Source organism: Triticum aestivum, chromosome 4A (assembly GCF_018294505.1).
Source record: "Triticum aestivum cultivar Chinese Spring chromosome 4A, IWGSC CS RefSeq v2.1, whole genome shotgun sequence".
Classification (NCBI taxonomy): Eukaryota; Viridiplantae; Streptophyta; class Magnoliopsida; order Poales; family Poaceae; genus Triticum; species Triticum aestivum.
In genome coordinates this window covers 294,890,160-294,908,753 of record NC_057803.1, presented here as the reverse complement: position 1 = coordinate 294,908,753, position 18,594 = coordinate 294,890,160, and positions in this window count along the sequence as shown.

Here is an 18,594-nt window from a genome sequence, read left to right as displayed (position 1 = left end):
AGATCCTTAATGATAATTATTACTCCTCTTATTATGAACATGAATATGCTTTGTGAGTGGTTACGTTTATACCCGGGGACAAGGGAGAAGTCTTGTTATAAGTAATCATGTGAATTTGGTATTTGTTCGATATTTTGATGAGACGTATGTTGTCTTTGCTCTAGTGGTGTTATGTGAACGTCGACTACATGACACTTCACCATGATTTAGCCCTAGGGGAAGGCATTGGGAATTAAGAAGTAGATGATGGTTTGCTAGAGTGAAAGAATCTTAAACCCTAGTTTATGCGTTGCTTTGTAAGAGGCTAATTTGGATCCACAAGTTTCATGCTATGGTTAGATTTATCTTAATTCATCTTTCGTAGTTGCGCATGCTTGCGAGAGGGGTTAACCATAAGTGGGAGGCTTGTCCAAGTAAGGACAGCACCCAAGCACCGGTCCACCCACACATCAAATTATCAAAGTAATGAACGTGAATCATATGAGCATGATGAAAACTAGCTTGACAGTAATTCCCATGTGTGCTCGTGAGCGCTTTGCATTATATAAGAGTTTATCCAGGCTTTTCCTTTTCTACAAAAAGGATTGGGCCACCTTGATGTACCTTAGTTACTTTTGTTACTTGCTACCCGTTACGAATTATCTTATCACACAATTATTTGTTACCGATAATTTCAGTGCTTGCACAGAATACCTTGCTGAAAACAGCTTGTCATTTCCTTTTGCTCCTCATTGTGTTTGACACTCTTACTTATCGAAAGGACTACGATAGATCCCCTATACTTATGGGTCATCGGCTACCTTGATCGATTAAGTAGAAGCCAATAAAGATGACTTGGAGAAGTGAATTCAAAAGAATAAATATAAAAATAGACTCCGAGGTGAGAGCACCCACTTCCTACATCAAGCTAAAAACGAAAGCACTAGGACGATTAAGACTCTTCTTATTACACATCGAAGAACACACGGCTAAGAGAAATAGTAACTACAAAATATACACATCAAAGAACACGAGGCAAAACGAAAGTAATTGAAAGGGTGTTACTTACCAAAGCTTGTGTTACTTGCCACATACCTTGAAGATGTCCCCAATATCCCGTGTTTCATCTTCACCGCTCCTCTGCATGTTTGAATTCGTAGTTTTAAAATCTCAACATGGCAAGAAAATATAGTAATACTGACGCATCTTGTGGGCAACATTAAAGCATTCATCTTCCATGAAGAGCATCTCCAACAGGCACGCAATCTGTGGCGCGTTCAAAAATTGTTTACAGTGCTGGAATTGCCAGTATTTGTGGGCCGCGGAGTGCTGGCTCTAGCGGCTGCTGCAAAAAATTGCATGTGCGCCGCTCCAGCAGACACGCTATATTTTTTTCTCCTTTCTACTCTAACACGATACACATTCGACTCCTAGTCGATACTGGCATAGATAGATACATAGATAGTTCTCAGCATAGATGTCACACCCTAGAATTTTTTTGTAAATAGTTGCATCTGCATCCATGTGTCATGTTCAATGTTCAAGTAAATTTGAAATGGGGGATGTTCATACCCTAGCATAAAATGGAATTCAAATAGGTTCAACCTAAAAATAATTTCAGTGAACCCAAAATGCCCTTAAAAATGTTCATGATTTAGGGAAAGGTGTAAACCTTATCCAGTGATGATGCATATTTTTCATTGGCATTTTTGTCTCTGAATTAAGTCACTAAGTATTTGAATTGCGGCTATGAACCCCTATAAATAATTCTATAGCTCCAATAATTCTGGAACTTTATGTGGGGCTCTGAAGTAATTCAGTTTGCATCCACAATTATTTTCAGAAGCAACAAAAATTATTTGGTTAGGAAGCCAAATTCAAACATACTGCAGAAATAGAAAACAGAAACAAAATAGAAAACACACAGAGAGAGAGAGAGAACTAACCTAGCGTACCTGCAGCAGAGCCGGCCCAACCCACCACCGCATCCCCCTGTCGTCTTCCTCCCTAGACAAAAGGACAAGCGTGCATGGTCTCCATGCGCCGGCACGCGCCCGGCCACCTCCTACTTGGCGCCTTGCCCCGGACCGGCTAGAGACGCCACACATGCCCCTGACCCCCTCGACCACTTGCTCGTGCTCATTCCCTGTTTGTCTCTCTCTCCCGCGACTGTCCGCGAGCGCCCGAGAATGCCGACGAGCACCACCGTGGCCATCGTGGACCCCTCGCCTTGCTGATGCTTCCAGAAGAACAATCGTGTCTTCCTCTTCGTCTCCACTGACCCACACGACGCCAGGCGCACCGCAGCGATGTCTCCGCCTCGTCTTCAACCTCGGGCACCTGAGCTCGCTTCTGGTCGATTCAATGCCACCAGGACCTCCCCGAGCTCGCTGACCTCCTGTTCGACGTAGTTGTGAGCTCCTCTGTAGTTCAACCTTTTCCCCAGCGTTGCGCTCGTCCTCTATCTAGGATCCCCGCCATCCCGTGAGCCTCCTGCTGCCGTGGCTCCTCGCCGCCATGGCCAGGCCACCTAGAGATCGCGTCCGAGCATGTGTACGTGTTCCTAGCATCGTCAGGAACTGAACTAGCATCCCACCTTGTTTTGCCTTGCACCACAGCAACCGCACCATACTCGTCGTGCTCCAGCCACCGCAAAACCCATCGCCGCCGCCGATACAGACCACCCCCGGTCACCCAGAGTCCACCTCTGGATGCGCCGCACTACTAGCTACCTGTAGCCGCAAGCCACAGCTGAAACTGTCCCCTGTAGCGCCTTCCTGCGGCTTCTCCGTGTTTGGTTTTGGTCGCAGCCTGCCACATTCCAGCGGGCTGATGTGGTTGTTTAGCTTAAGTCTAATTACCTTGTCTAATTAACCCCCAGACACTTACAGTGGGCCCTGGTGCCCCTAATATTTTAGCTAGATTAGAAATAACCCCTGTTAGCCTTGTGTCACTGACGTGCGGACCCCACACTCAGGTTTGACCCCAGCCAGCGTCATTGACTTGCTGATCCTTTTTTGGGTTTAAAATAATTCAGGAAATTCCAGAGAATAGCCAAAACTTCAAAAATTCATAGAATTTAAACTGTGGCTCAGATTGAAATAGTTTATACATGAATAATTATCAGAAAAATTCAATCTACCCATCTGTACCATTTTCATGCATGACAAATGAAGCTATACTAACTGAATGTATGAAAACACATAAATTGCATTTTAAGAGGCTTGATTTGGAGTTGCATTTGAACCCTTAGTTCAAATGGACATCATCCAAGTTGAATGCTAGGTGCATTATCTCAAACCACATCATATCTACATGCCATTTTCATGCATCATATTGTGGAATATATTTGTGTATTGATTGCCGGCACTGTCCTTCTCGATAGGTCCTGCTTCGAAGACTGTTCCAGAGTACCTGTATGAAGAGCAGTGCTCTATTGTTGATCTACCAGGAAAGCAACCCCCCCCCCCCTTTGAGAACTCTGATACAATCCCACTGTCTCGCTCCTGCTCTCTTTTAGTGCATCAGGGCAACAACGATTCAACTGTTACATGTTGTGGTAGTTGAAACCATTCCTCTGCATCACCTGTCTTTGCCACAGTAAATAGTTGAAACCCACTAGCATGAGTAGGAGTTGTTTGAGCCATGATGTTTCTACTCATTTATGCTTGCTTGTTACGCCTGCTATGCTTAGAGTTGTCTCAGGTCTGATTCTTCTCGGATGGATTGGAATGGTGTGAACATGTCCTACTATTGAGAGCTAAGTGTGTGAACACGATTTGGTAAAGGTGGCGATGGGAGGCCATGTAGGAGAACATGGTGGGCTGTCTCATTGAAACCGTCCTTAGGAACTGAGTTATGTGTTTGTGATCCAAGACAGTTACTACCACGCATTGGGATACTTAATTGACCCTCTCGACTTATTAATCACCATGATCTCTGTCCAGGAGTTGCAACTAGTTTCTGGTGTTTGTAGGATATGTGTTGGGGGCCGTGGGTAGCGCTGACCATAGGGGTGGGCTATGATGCGGTAGAGACACGAGGCACGGTGTACCAGGATGACACCTGAATGGTGCTCTTAGGAGCCCTGCTCTCATCGTTTGGGGCCGTGAGTGAAACCTCGGCAAGACTACCTTGCGGATGGAACTCACATAGGCGATAAACCTAGACTAGTGACTTGTGTGGTTAGTCAGGTCATGGCTGACACCCTCACCGGGCTTCCAATTGAAGGTTGCCGAGTACTTGTCGTGTAAACGACGATAAGTGGTGAGAGCATATATGAAGAGGTACACCCTTGCAGGGTTAAGGATATATTCAAATAGCCGCGTCCGTGGATATGGACTACTTGGAATGCTTACATTGTTCATATAGAACTGGAAGTGGATACTCTAAAATGCGCAAGATAAGCGTGAGTGCTATGGATGGCCTTCTCATAGGGAGATGGGAGCGGATCCATAGTGGTGTATTGGTATGGTGAATATGTGGACTCGTGTGCGCCACTTCAAATAAGTTACTGGCAATCGTATTTCAAGATAGCCACCGAGTCAAAGCTGGCTTGCTGCAGTTAAACTCCACTACCCCTTTGTTGATACCTGATGCATATGTAATTAGTTCTGATGTTAGTCTTGCTAGGTACATTTATACTCATGTTTTCTTAAATTATGTTTTGCAAAGAGACTTCATTCTTAGTAGTAGTTTCACGTGGGCTTTGACAATTAGCTTGGGAATCCCATATAGAGGTCTGGTTCTTTTGAAGGGTCTTATAGATAGACAAGCTTTCTAGCCTTCTTTCTTTTCAGATGTCTCCACTCAGACATGTTTATGCTTCCGCATGTTCTTGTTGCTTGTATGACTTGAATGTTGGGTCATGAGGCCGATGTTTGTAATACTTGGCTCCTCGGAGCCTATTAAATAAATACTTTCGGTCGTAGAGTTTTGTTGTGATGCCATGTTATATTTACACATATCGAGCATATTGTTTGTATGTTATTGAAATGCTGGGCATGTGTGGGATCTGACAACCTAGTTGTTTATTCTTGGTAGCATCTCTTATGGGGAAATGTCTCCTAGTGCTTCCACTGAGCCATGCTAGCTTGCCACTGCTCTGGAACACATGGACTGATCTGGATGTGTCCTTCTTTGCTCCTGTGTCTGTCCCTTCGGTGAAATGTCACGCCGTGTCTACCGGAGTCCCGTTAGCTTGCTACAGCCCAAATTCACTCGCTGTTGACCGACACGTGCATTGATGTGTCATGTATGCCTATCCCTGCAAGTTAGGGTTGCCTTGGGTTTACGACTAGTCATGTCGGTCTGGGTTCTCTATCATATGGATGCTAGCGACACAGTCATATACGTGAGCCAAAAGGCGCAAACGGTCCTAGCCAAGGTAAGGCTGCAGCCGTGGGAATACCGTGCGTGAGGCTGCAATGTGATGTGATGTGTTACATGCTAGATCGGTGTGACTTAGGATCGGGGTCCTGAAAATAGATATAACATAGATAGATAGATAAAAAATAGATAGTTCAACTACTCCTTGTCGTCTGACTCTGCCTTGGTGATGTCCTCCTCCGACGTCTCAATGAAGGCGTGAAGATACCGATTGTCATCGGAGTCCCAGGGCGACGGTGCTCCTAGCTTGATGCTAATTGAGCGGCCACCTTCCGCGTACGCCTGTCCTCGGGATAGGCGGCTCACTCTGCCCTCCTATTCTCCCTCTCCGCTCTCCTTTGCACGTAGAACTCGCACTCATTGATGATGTCCTGCGGGAAGTGTTAGCGCCACAACACCATGGCTTCCTCGTCCATCTCGGTGATGCCGAGACGATGCTCTCACCTCCGGTTGTCGCAACGATCCTCGTCGATGATAAGCCACAGGGGAGGCGCGAGCTCCTGCGCCCGTTCCCGCGTCGGTATGTTGGGGAAGTTCATATCCCTACGAGGCCACCGGAGGTGCCACGCCGCCATGTCATACGCGCGAGCGGCCTCATGGGCGGTGTCGAAAGTGCTAAGACCGAGGCGCATCTCGCCGAATCGGATCTCAGCAAAGAAGGTGCCGGAGGGGCGCGCGTGGACGCCGCCATAGCCCCAAGTTTCCCGAAGGTACGACGACATGGTGGTGCGGTGGCGGCAAGGTGAGAAAGAGCGAGGAGAGAGGGGTGGTGAGGCATAGAGCAGGTAGAGGGCGGTGGGAGGACACGGGTGGGCGTTGGATTTTATAAAGCGCATCGGACGCCGCTCGCCCGACCGCTTTTCCCCCTGCGCGGGTGATCCTTTCCTGTCAGATTCAGGCCTCCACAGACCCAAGGAAGATTCGAACTCTGGGGTGCGTGAGAAGAACTCAATCTCCCTAGTCTGCCAGCTCATCGATCTCACAGCCTAGCTAGATGAACAAGAAACGAAAGGGACATGATAGTTTACCCAGGTTCGGGCCACCTTGCGGTGTAAGACCCTACTCCTACTTTGTGGTGGATTAGCCTCGAGGTGGGCTGAGGATGAACTCGCACTGAGGAAGAATAACCTCAGGAGATTTTTTCTTGTGTTGGTATGAGCTGGTGAGGGTTTGGATGGCTCGATCCCAGATCCCCTCCTATGGTGGTGGCTAAGCGATATTTATAGTGGCGTTGGTCCTCTTGCCCCAAAATGAAGGCAGGAAGGAATCGCACAATGGCCAAGTTTGAAGGGAGACAAACAGGGCATCTTATCCTGACAAAAGGTGGTCTTCGCCCGCAAAGCTTCTGGTCGTGACGTCGCGGCGGGCTCGGCGATGACCTCTGTCCTGCCGTCCTAGCGGTCCCGGTCTTATAGCACGGAAATGGAAACCTTTAGTTGATTCCTCGGGACTCCGCGCCTGCACTTGCCTCCTTAGCACTAAAGAGGAAACCTGTTGTACTGTGCCTGCTAGTGCCCGCCTGGTCTTGGTCGTCATGGCTTGTGTCACCTTAACCTCACGAGGTGGGTGCTTGCATAGAGATCTCCGCTCCTTGGAAGCCATCCTAGAGAGGCCACTCCCTCCGGAGGTCCGAGCGTCGTCCACCTCGCGAGGCTTGGCCCGCTCGCAAGGGTCTTGTGTTGTCGATGCTGAAGGTGGGCTGTACCAGGCCACTGTTGGAGCCATGCCATTGGCCGCAACCAGGCAAGACTGGGTACCCTAGTTCCCAGAATGCTGACAGTAGCCTAGGGCCCAAGGCTCGCTCGGACTTGGCTTCGAGGCGAAGCCAAAGGGCAAGGGCGAAGCGCCGCGGGGCCCCATCGCCTGGGACCCGGTCGACGAGTGGCGCTTGATGGGACGTGGGTGTCTCCGCTTCCCCATGCTGCCTTAGCAACCGTCCTGGGCTTGAACAAAAGGCTGACGCTTGCCGCTGAGACTTCATTGCCTTCCCTTCATCTTGCTCTAGATCCCTTTCTCTCCCTACTCGGAGCGCCTCCAGATCTGTCGAACATTTCCCCGAGCTCCCATCGATGGCAACCGATAAGGCAAAGCCTACTGCTCCTTCCGCGCGTTTCACCTCCTCGTCCGAGCTGGCCCTTAGTGTGTCCACCATCACTAAGGACAAGCACCTTGCCGCCGTGCTCCCGCCGACGGCAAGCAATGCCAATGAGGGGACGGAGACAGAGCTTTGAGTCGGCACAACCAAGAAGGACACCTTGGCGAGGTCCTTCTACCCCTTCTTTCTACACAACATCTTCGCAGGACCTGTCCCCCTTTCTTTGATTTCTTCTTCGTCGTTCTGGACCATTACTAGATTCGCGCCCTTCATCTCCATCCCAACTCCATCCTCCTCCTGTCGATCTTCGCCTTCTACTGTGAGGCGTTCGTGGGGGTGGCGCCCTCCATTGCGCTGCTCCGCCACTTCTTCTACCTCCGAATGTGCATCACAACCTAGTGCTTCGGGTGCGTCTGCTTCGTCACATCCCATGACAGCAATGCGCTCTCGAGGGCCAGGAAGAAGCTGGACGACTTATGGTGCAAGTGGATCTTCATGGACGCCAAGCGCCTCCATGCTCGACTGGAGCTGTCGACCATGATGCCGGCAAAGCTTGACCGGTGTGAGCACAAGAAGATCAGTGATCCCCGGGCGGCGCAGGTCCTGGAGAAGATGACAGCCAATATGGAGGAGGAGAAGCTAATAGGGCCATGCTCGTCAAGGAGTTCCTGACCCAGCCTGGCTCCGCTCTAGGCGCACTCACGCCCCTTGTGGAGTCTCAAGGGCGCAGAAGACGACCTCCGGCTGCGCCCGAAAAGCTTGAAAGATGAGGAGCTGAGCAAGGTCTTGTGCACCTTCTTGAGAAGGACCTGGGCGGCCTCCCGGAGGCATAACTCCCATTGTACCGCCGCGACAACGGGGCAGGAGTGGCCTCCGCCATGCCTGTCTTCAAAGAGTGGGGGCTTGTGATGCCCATGCTCCCCATCTCCGCGGTGCCGGTGTCCTCTGGCGTAATCTCCGGGAAGGATGGGGAGGACGACTCGGAGGCGACCATGGTGGAGGTCGGGGAGAGCTCTCCTCTGCGGCAGAGCGAGCTACTCCGTGGTCTCTCCGATGATGATGACACTGACAAATATCTGGTCGAGGGTTCCCCGCGCTCCACCGGGGTCGTCACGAGGTCCGGGGGCACCCATCTGCAGAGGCTGGGGCGAGGGACCCCGAAGAAGGGCGAGGTGGAGTTGCTACCCTGGGGCGACGCTCCTGCTTTTCCGCCCGTCGCCACCATTCTAGAGCTAGCCGCCATGCGCCTGGCCAATCCTGAGGGTGTGGCGAGGCTTGTGCTCAAGAAGCTCGGGGGCATCGTGCTCCTGGCCAAGAGGAGGGCGTACATCGCTCATGACGAGTAAGTATTTTACCTTGCTTTTGCTTCCCGTCTTTGATGTCGTGCTCACGATGTTCTCCTCCTGGTGGCCACGCTGAAGCCAGTGGTGAAGAGGAGGAAGGAGGAGGCCAGGGCTTCCAAGGCCACGCGACCTGCTGTGACCGGGGCAACCCTGGTGCGGGCGGAAGAGGCTGCATCGCGCTCGCGTGCGACGGAGCGAGCCCCTCGAAGCTCGGTGGCAAAGCCGTAGGAGACCACCTCTGAGGCCGAGCAGACTCCGAGGTCGCCCGTCTCCGGCGCACCTGTCGGGGGTTTGAGGGCTCCGGAACCCCTTGCCGTCCTTGCTGCTGCAGCAGCTCCAGTCCGGGCGCTGGTGCCAGTTCCTCCCCAAGTCCTCACGCTGGTGGACCATGGCTCCTCTATAAGCCCAGCGCTTTTGAGGATGCCTTTGCCACGCTGGACCAACTCCGGGCTGACCTTCAGGGCGCTGACCGACGCATGGTGACGGGGCGTCTGGGGCTGGTCTCGGGGTGGCTCCAGGCCAACTCGTCCATCAGGACAGCCTGGGGCTAGGCCGAGGCTGCCATCACGGAGGGTAGGAAGGAGTCCGGCAAGGCCACAGCGGCTCATGATGCAGCACTGACCGACGCAGTGTCCGCCAAGGAGCACTGCCGCATGGTGGAAGCGGAGCTGAAGGTCCTCCGCAATGAGCAGGCCGCCCGCGCCCGTTGGCTTGAGGAGCAGGAGGAGAAGCTGAAGGCCCAGGAGACTGTGCTCGCTAAGTGCGACACCGAGCTGGAGCAGCCAGCCCAGGAACAGGCCGCGGAGCGGAGTCGCCTGGGGAAGCTAAAGGAGGAGGCGGAGAAGGCCCAAGCGTTCCACGCCAAGCTTGTCCTCGAGGAGATGGCCCGGCTGGAGGCCAGGGAGAAGTCCCTCGCCGCGGCTGAGAAGGCGGCCGCTGCAGGGCGCGACGCCTTCATCTCCCTCGAGTCAAGGTCCCGCGCGGTGCTGTAGACCCTTTATGGGGAAGGGTACGAGGAGCCGCTAGCGACTCCGAAGGAAGGCCCTGCCGGGCTGCTCCCGAAGCTCGCCACGTTGTTCAAGGGCATCATCACCAGAATGGGATGGATGGTGGAGGGGGAGGCTCGCGCGCTTTTTACCTCAGTCGTGACGTATCTCAAGCCACCTCCACCTTCGGGACCTCATCTTTGACCTTGGCGTGCTGCTCGAACCTGCGGCCCCTGAGTTCCATGACGCTGCTCCCAAGGCCGTGCGGAAGCAAGTGGAGGCCCTGCTGGAGAAGTTCCTTTGTGTTGACCCCACAACCAGAGCCGGTGGCGAGGATGGCGGTGACGTTGTCGGCGGCACCCCCCAGGTGAGCAACGACAGTGTCCAAGGCTGTAGAAGAGGTCCGAAGACATGGCTTTCCTTTCTGTTTTAACCCTACAAAATTTACCATGACCTAAGCGTAGCCCCCTGCCCAGCCCCGTCCTCCTAAGGAGATGTCTCCCCCACCTCCTCCATGGTCTCCTACGAGTCCTCCTCCATCCTCCTCCTGCCGATCTTCGCATTCTACTGCGAGGCGTTCATGGGGGTGGCGCCCTCCGTTGCGCTGCTCCGCCACTTCTTCTAACTCCGGATGCGCACCATAACCCAGTGCTCCGGGTGCGTCTGCTTCACCGTGTCCCATGGCAGCAATGCTTTGTTGACAGCCGGGAAGAAGGTGGACGACTTCCGCCGCAAGTGGATCTTCATGGACACCAAGCGACTCCATGCTCGGCTGGAGCTGCCGAGCATGATGCCGGCGCAGCTGGACCGGTGGGCTCACAAGAAGATCACCGACTCCCGAGCGGCACAGGTCCTGGAGAAGATGGTAGCAGATCTAGAGGCGGAGAAGCTCACGGGGGCCATGCTCATCAAGGAGTTCCCGACCTAGCACCTGGTGATACATCTCCGTCGTATCTACTTTTCCAAACACTTTTGCCCTTGTTTTGGACTCTAACTTGCATGATTTGAATGGAACTAACCCGGACTGATGCTGCTTTCAGCAGAATTACCATGGTGTTATTTATGTGCAGAAACAAACGTTCTTGGAATGACCTGAAACTTCACAGAGCGACTTTTCAGAAAATATGAACAATACCTGCAAAAGATGAAGGCCAGGGGGCCCACCATCTCTCCATGAGGGTGGGGGGCGCGCCTGCCCCCCTAGGGCGCGCCCCTACCTCGTGGGCCCCCTGTTGCCTCTCCGACTACAACTCCAACTACATATATTGTCTTTCGGGGGGAAAAAACCAGAGAGAAGAAATCATTGCATTTTACAACACGGAGCCGCCGCCAAGCCCTAAAACCTCTCGGGAGGGCTGATCCGGAGTCCGTTCGGGGCTCCAGAGATGGGAATCCGTCGCCATCGTCATCATCAACCATCCTCCATGACCAATTTCATGATGCTCACCGCCGTGCGTGAGTAATTCCATTGTAGGCTTGCTGGACGGTGATGGGTTGGATGGGATCTATCATGTAATCGAGTTAGTTTTGTTAGGGTTTGATCCCTAGTGTCCACTATGTTCTGAGATTGATGTTGCTATGACTTTGCTATGCTTAATGCTTGTCACTAGGGCCCGAGTGCCATGATTTCAGATCTGAACCTATTATGTTTTCATCAATATATGAGTGTTCTTGATCCTATCTTGCAAGTCTATAGTCACCTATTATGTGTTATGATCCATTAACGTTGAAGTGACAATAATCGGGATACTTACCGGTGATGACCGTAGTTTGAGGAGCTCATGTATTTACTATGTGTTAATGCTTTGTTGCGGTTCTCTATTAAAAGGAGACCTTAATATCCCTTAGTTTCCGTAAGGACCCCGCTGCCATGGGAGGGTAGGACAAAATATGTCATGCAAGTTCTTTTCCATAAGCACATATGACTATATTCGGAATACATGCCTACATTACATTGACGAACTGGAGCTAGTTCTGTGTCACCCTAGGTTATGACTGTTACATGATGAACCGCATCCGGCATAATTCTCCATCACTGATCCATTGCCTATGAGCTTTTCATATATTGTTCTCCGCTTATTTACTTTTTCGTTGCTATTGCTATCATCACTACAAAATACCGAAAACATTACTTTTACTACTGTTACCTTTTGCTACCGTTATCACTACTATCATATTACTTTGCTACTAAACATTTTGCTGCAGATATTAAGTTTCCACGTGTTGTTGAATTGACAACTCAGCTGCTAATACTTGAGAATATTCTTTGGCTCCCCTTGTGTTGAATCAATAAATTTGGGTTGAATACTCTACCCTCGAAAACTGTTGCGATCGCCTATACTTGTGGGTTATCAAGACTATTTTCTGGCGCCGTTGCCGGGGAGCATAGCTCTATTCTTTGAGTCACTTGGGATATATATCTGCTTATCATTATGAAGAACTTGAGAGATCCAAAAACCAAGATCTATCCCTCAACTATGAGGGGAGGTAAGGAACTGCCATCTAGCTCTGCACTTGATTCACCTTCTGTTATGAGTAAGTTTGCAACACCTACACCTGCTTCTGCTATTCGTTCTGATATGTCACATGCTATTGATGATGCCACTTCTGCTATGCATGATACTTATGATGAAACTACCTCTATGCCTGATACTACTATGCCACTTAGTGATTTTCTTGATGAACAACTTGCTAGGGCTAGAGAGATTGAAAATATTGAATCTGATGATAGTGATGAAAGTGATGATGAAGAATCACTTGTTATTCCTAAGTGTATTTGATCAAGAAGCTTCTTTAGCTATTTTAGCTTGCAAGAATAGAAATGAACTCAAAAGGTTATTAGCTAAATGGAGTAAGCGATCTCTAAATGCTAGAATGAAACCTGACCCTGCTTTTGCTACTTCACCTATCTTTGTTACTGATAAGGATTATGAATTCTCTATTGATCCTGATATAATTACTTTGGTTGAATCTGATCCTTTTCATGGTTATGAATCTGAAACTGTTGTAGCACATCTTACTAAATTGAATGATATAGCCACCCTGTTCTCTAAAGATGAGAGAACTCGTTACTTTTATATTCTTAAAACATTTCCGTTCTCATTAAAGGGTGATGCTAAGATATGGTTTAATTCTCTTGATCCTGGTTGTGTGCGTAGTCCCCAGGATATGTTTTATTACTTCTCTGCTAAATATTTCCCTGCTCAAAAGAAACAAGCTGCTTTAAGGGATATATATAATTTTTTGCAAATTGATGAAGAGAGTCTCCCACAAGCTTGGGGGAGGCTTCTCCAATTACTTAATGCTTTGCCTGATCATCCTCCTAAGAAAAATGAAATACTTGATATCTTTTATAATGGACTAACCGATGCCTCCAGAGATTACCTAGATAGTTGTGCTGGTTCTGTTTTTAGGGAAAGAACACCGGATGAAGCTGAAATTCTATTGAACACTATGTTGAAAAATGAAAATAATTGGACACCTTCGGAGCCAATTCCTGAGCCTATTCCTAAACCAACTCCGAGGAAGAGGGGTATTCTATTTCTCAGTCCTAAAGATATGCAAGAGGCAAAGAAATCTATGAAAGAAAAGGGTATTAAAGCTGAAGATGTTAAGAATTGACGTCCTATTGAAGAAATACATGGTCTTAATTTACCACCTGTCGAAGAAACATATAATCTTAATTCATTACCTATTGAAGAAACTATTGGTCTTGATAACCCGACACAGGTAGTAAAGGTAAATTCTCTCTATAGATATGATAAAGCTGAAATCCCATTTACTAAGTTTGCTAGCCCATGCTTAGATGAGTTCGATAAATTTATGGCTAAGCAAGAAGACTTTAATGCTTATTTTGGTAGACAATTGAAATACAATTCAAATATGCGTGAACACTTGGGTGATTATATGGCTAATGTTAAAGGTGAACTTAAACTTATTAGTAAACATGCTTCTATGGTTACCACTCAAGTAGAACAAGTACTTAAAGCTCAAAATGATTTGCTCAATGAATTGAATAGTAAAGATAATGATTATGTTGTTAGAGTGGCTACTAGAACTGGTAGAATGACTCAGCAACCTTTGTATCCTAAAGGCCATCCTAAGAGAATTGAGCAAGATTCTCAGAGAAATAATATAGATGCACCTAGTTCATGTAAAAAGAAGAAGAAAAATGATAGGACTTTGCATGCTTCTAGTGATCCTATTGTTGAAACACCTGAGAATCCAAATGATATTTCTATTTCTGATGCTGAAACTCAATCAGGTAATGAACCTGAAACTAATAATAATGCTAATAATAATGTTCATGATGATGGTCAACCTAGTAATGATAATGATATAGAAATTGAACCTGCTGTTGATCTTGATAACCCACAATCAAAGAATCAACATTATGATAAGAAAGAATTTGTTGCTAGGAAAGATGGTAAAGAAAGAGAGCCTTGGGTTCAAAAACCCATGCCTTTTCCTCCCAAACCATCTAAGAAAAAGGATGATGAGGATTTTGAGCGCTTTGCTGAAATGATTAGACCTATATATCTTTTTGCATATGCGATTAACTGATATGCTCAAAACCAATCCTTATGCTAAGTACATGAAAGACATTATTACAAGTAAAAGAAAGATACCGGAAGCTGAAATTTCCACCATGCTTGCTAATTATACTTTTAAGGGTGGAATACCGAAGAAACTTGGAGATCCCGGTGTACCAACTATACCATGCTCCATTAAAAGAAATTATGTTAAAACTGCTTTATGTGAGCTTGGAGCTGGTGTTAGTGTTATGCCTCTCTCTTTATATCGTAGACTTGATTTGAATAAATTGACACCTACCAAAATATCTTTGCAAATGGCTGATAAATCAACTGCTATACCTGTCGGTATCTGCGAGGATGTGCCTATTGTAGTTGCAAACATTACTATTTTAACGGACTTTGTTATTCTTGATATTCCCGAGGACGATATTATGTCTATTATTCTTGGAAGACCCTTTTTGAATACTACAAGGGCTGTTATTGATTGCACTAAAGGCAATGTCACTTTTCATGTTAATGGTAATGAGCACATGGTACACTTTCCGAGGAAACAACTTCAAGTTCATAGTATCAACTCTATTGGAAGAATTCCATCAATTATATTTGGAGGTTTTCAATTTCCTCTTCCTACTGTATTATTGGGGATGTGCATATCCCCGTTGAGGTAACATAGTGTTATTCAAAATTTCTCCGGTTCCATGTTATTCGGAATGAGTTCGTTAACAAGACTTGATCAACCTTGTTAGTAGATTCCTTTTGATGATCATGAGATGGATGAAACTAGAAGGCACAACCTTCTATACCCCACTTTTACTTTTTGTTATTTATATTAAATAAAATAAAAACAAATATTTTTCTGTCTGTTATCTGATTATCCGTGCAATATAAAAATACCACGAAAATAAAAGTTCTCCAAATGCCCTGAAATTTAAATATGATTTTTTCTAGAATATTTGAGAATATTTGGCACTGAGAACACAACAGGGGGGTCAACCACCTGCCCACTAGGGTGGAGGGCGCGCCCTACCCCCCTAGGCGCGCCCCCTGCCTCGTGGGCCCACGGTGGCCCTCCTCCACTTATTCCTGCACCCACACACTTCTTCTTCCTCCCACAAACACGAATATCCAGCTCAAGCACGAGTTCTAGCTCACTTTGCTACCATTTCCGATCTCCTTGCTCAAAGCTCCTCTCACAAAACTGCTTGGGGAGATTGTTCCTTGGTATGTGACTCCTCCATTGGTCCAATTAGTTTTTGTTCTAGTGCTTTATTCATTGCAAATATTTGCTACTTAGGTGAACCTGTTCTTGAGCTTGCATGTCAAATTTATATGGTTCCAAGTAGTTTTGATGCATGATATAGGCCCTAGGCACTTGTAGGAGTAGTTGCTACCAATATTATTGAGTTTGGTTTACTTTTATTTTGAAGTTACTAAAAATTTCAGAATTTTTCAGAAAATGATGAGGAGACTTTCGAGGGGCTCATGGAGCCAAAGCTCGAAGGAAAAGGAACCGAAGCCTAAGTATAATCTGCCTCGCACCGCGGAGGTTCGAGCGTGTGAATAGCCTTTCGAGAATTTCTTGAGAGCAGCCGGGATTTATGAAGATTTTCATGAATTGGCTAAGAATGCAGGCCTCACCGCTTTCCTCCATGACCAATGCGATCAGTATCTCTTACTCACAGATATCTTTGTGCAAAACTTTCATTTCCATTCTAGGAGCTCACCACCTACGGTGGAGTTTTATTTATATGATGAGCATAAGGAGATGACACTTTATGATTTTTGTCGGGTTTGTTTACTCCCTTTTGAGGGCAGGACAAAAGAACCACATCGTGATGATGTGGAGGGGTTTATTGATACTATCACTGTAGGGGAAACAAGGAAGGTTTTCGATGCACGAATCACTAGCATACATTTTCTTGTTTTACGTTATTTTGCATTATTTGCTAGTCGTTGTTTAATTGGTCGTGGAAACTGTGGAAACCTTAGTATCCCTGATATTATTATTTTGCTCCACGGTTTATACGGTGATAACTCTATTAGTATGGGCGGCATTATTGCTAAACGGTTAAGTCTGAACCGTACAAAGGGCCCCATCTTTGGAGGCATCTATGCTTCACACCTAGCTGCACATTTTAACATACCTATTAGGCATTATGAGAAGGAAGAAAAAGTGCTGCCTCGTGTTTATCTAGATTATAAAAGTATGGTGGCACATGATTTTATTGTTAAGAATGGGGAAGGAGAGCTTAAATATCAATAGATCTTTAATAAACATCATCCTGAGACTATTACCCTGCCTGCTCCTTCTTTGTTTGATTTATCTGTAGGCCAATACTTTGTTCCATTGAAGGCTATTCACGCCTACCGGAACCCTGCGCCAGCCATGGAGCCAGAGCCGGAACCACAAGTTGACCCTTCACGACAGTCTAATTACTAGTGGGATCCGGAGATGATTATCAGCCAATGGCAATCGGAGTCTTCCTCTTCTTCATCTCAGTACGACCCCAACTACTATTATGGATATCTGCCAGGCCAGCCGTGGCCATAGACCAACTTAGGCCAAAAGCCTAAGCTTGGGGGAGTACGTATTTCCCACCGACATTACATTTATGCTCACACACTCATTGCTAGATGTCAGTGCTCATACTTTTTCATTGTATCATCCATGCTAGTTTATTTTCCTTTTTATGTCTTCTTCTTGCATGTTTAATAAACCTTAAGAAAACCAAAAAATAGTTGTAGCCTTTAGTCAATTTACTTTCCATGCTTGTAGTAGTAATTAAAAAGAAAACCCCAAAAGATTTCCTGCTCTTCTTTTGCTTGTTGGGAGCTTTCCCGTGTAAATAGTTTTATTTCTTTTCTTTTCTTTGGGGGTCAATAGGAGAAGACCATAATTAAATTGTTGAAGTGGCTCTTATATGCATTATTGTTTATCTGACAAAAGAGCCCATATTGCCTTGTCTTCTCCTATTTATTGAATGCTTGCAGATTCCAGCTTAGTCCAATGCACGTGCACTATTATTATTATTCACATCGTTCGGTCGTGCAAGTGAAAGGCAATTATGATGATATATGATGGACTGGCTGGGATGAGAAAAGTTGTTATGAACTCGACCTCTTTTTTTGTAAATATGATTAGTTCATCGTTCCTGATTCAGCCTAATATGAATAAATATGTTTGCAATGACAATTAGAGATCATAGTTTCTTATTCCATGCTTGATTAGCTATGAGTTATAATGGTTTACCTTGCATGTCAACATGCTATTGAGATAGTTATGATGTGGTACGATAGGGTGGTATCCTCCTCTGAATGATTTAAGTGACTTGACTTGGCGCATGTTCACACATGTAGTTGAAACAAAATCAACATAGCCTTCATGATATTTATGTTCATGGTGGATTATATCCTACTCATGCTTGCACTCGGTGTTGATTAATTTTAATGCATGTTCATGACTGTTGTCGCTCTCTAGCTGGTCGCTTCCCAGTCTTTTGCTATCCTTCACTTGTACTAAGCGGGAATACTGCTTGTGCATCCAATCCCTTAAACCCCAAAGTTATTCCATATGAGTCCACTATACCTACCTATATGCGGTATCTACCTTCCGTTCCAAGTAAATTTGTATGTGCCAAACTCTAAACCTTCGAATAAATATCCTGTTTTGTATGCTCGAATAGCTCATGTATCAACTAGGGTTGTCTTTATCTCCCATGTTAGGCGGGTTATTCTCAAGAGGAGTGGACTCCGCTCCTCACTCATGAGATAAATGGCTAGTCACCAGGATGCCTAGTCCCATGCTTTATGCAAATTAAATCAAAATAATTGCAAACAAAACTCCCCCTGGGACTCTTGTTAGTTGGAGGCACTCGTTGTTTCGAGCAAGCCATGGATTGATGCTTGTTGGTGGAAGGGGGAGTATAAACTTTACCATTCTGTTTGGGAACCGCCTATAATGTGTGTAGCATGGAAGATATCGCCATCTCTTGGTTGTTATGTTGACAATGAAAGTATACCGCTCAAAATATTATTCACCTCTGTTTCAAAACCGAGCTCTGGCACCTCTACAAATCCCTGCTTCCCTCTGCGAAGGGCCTATCTATTTACTTTTATGCTGAGTCATCATCCTCTTATTAAAAAGCACCAGTTGGAGAGCACCGCTGTCATTAGCATTCATTACTTTTAGTTTATGTTGAGTATGACTTGACTAGATCTCTTTTACCATGAATTACAATGTATAGTTAGTCCTTGGTCTTTAAAGGTGC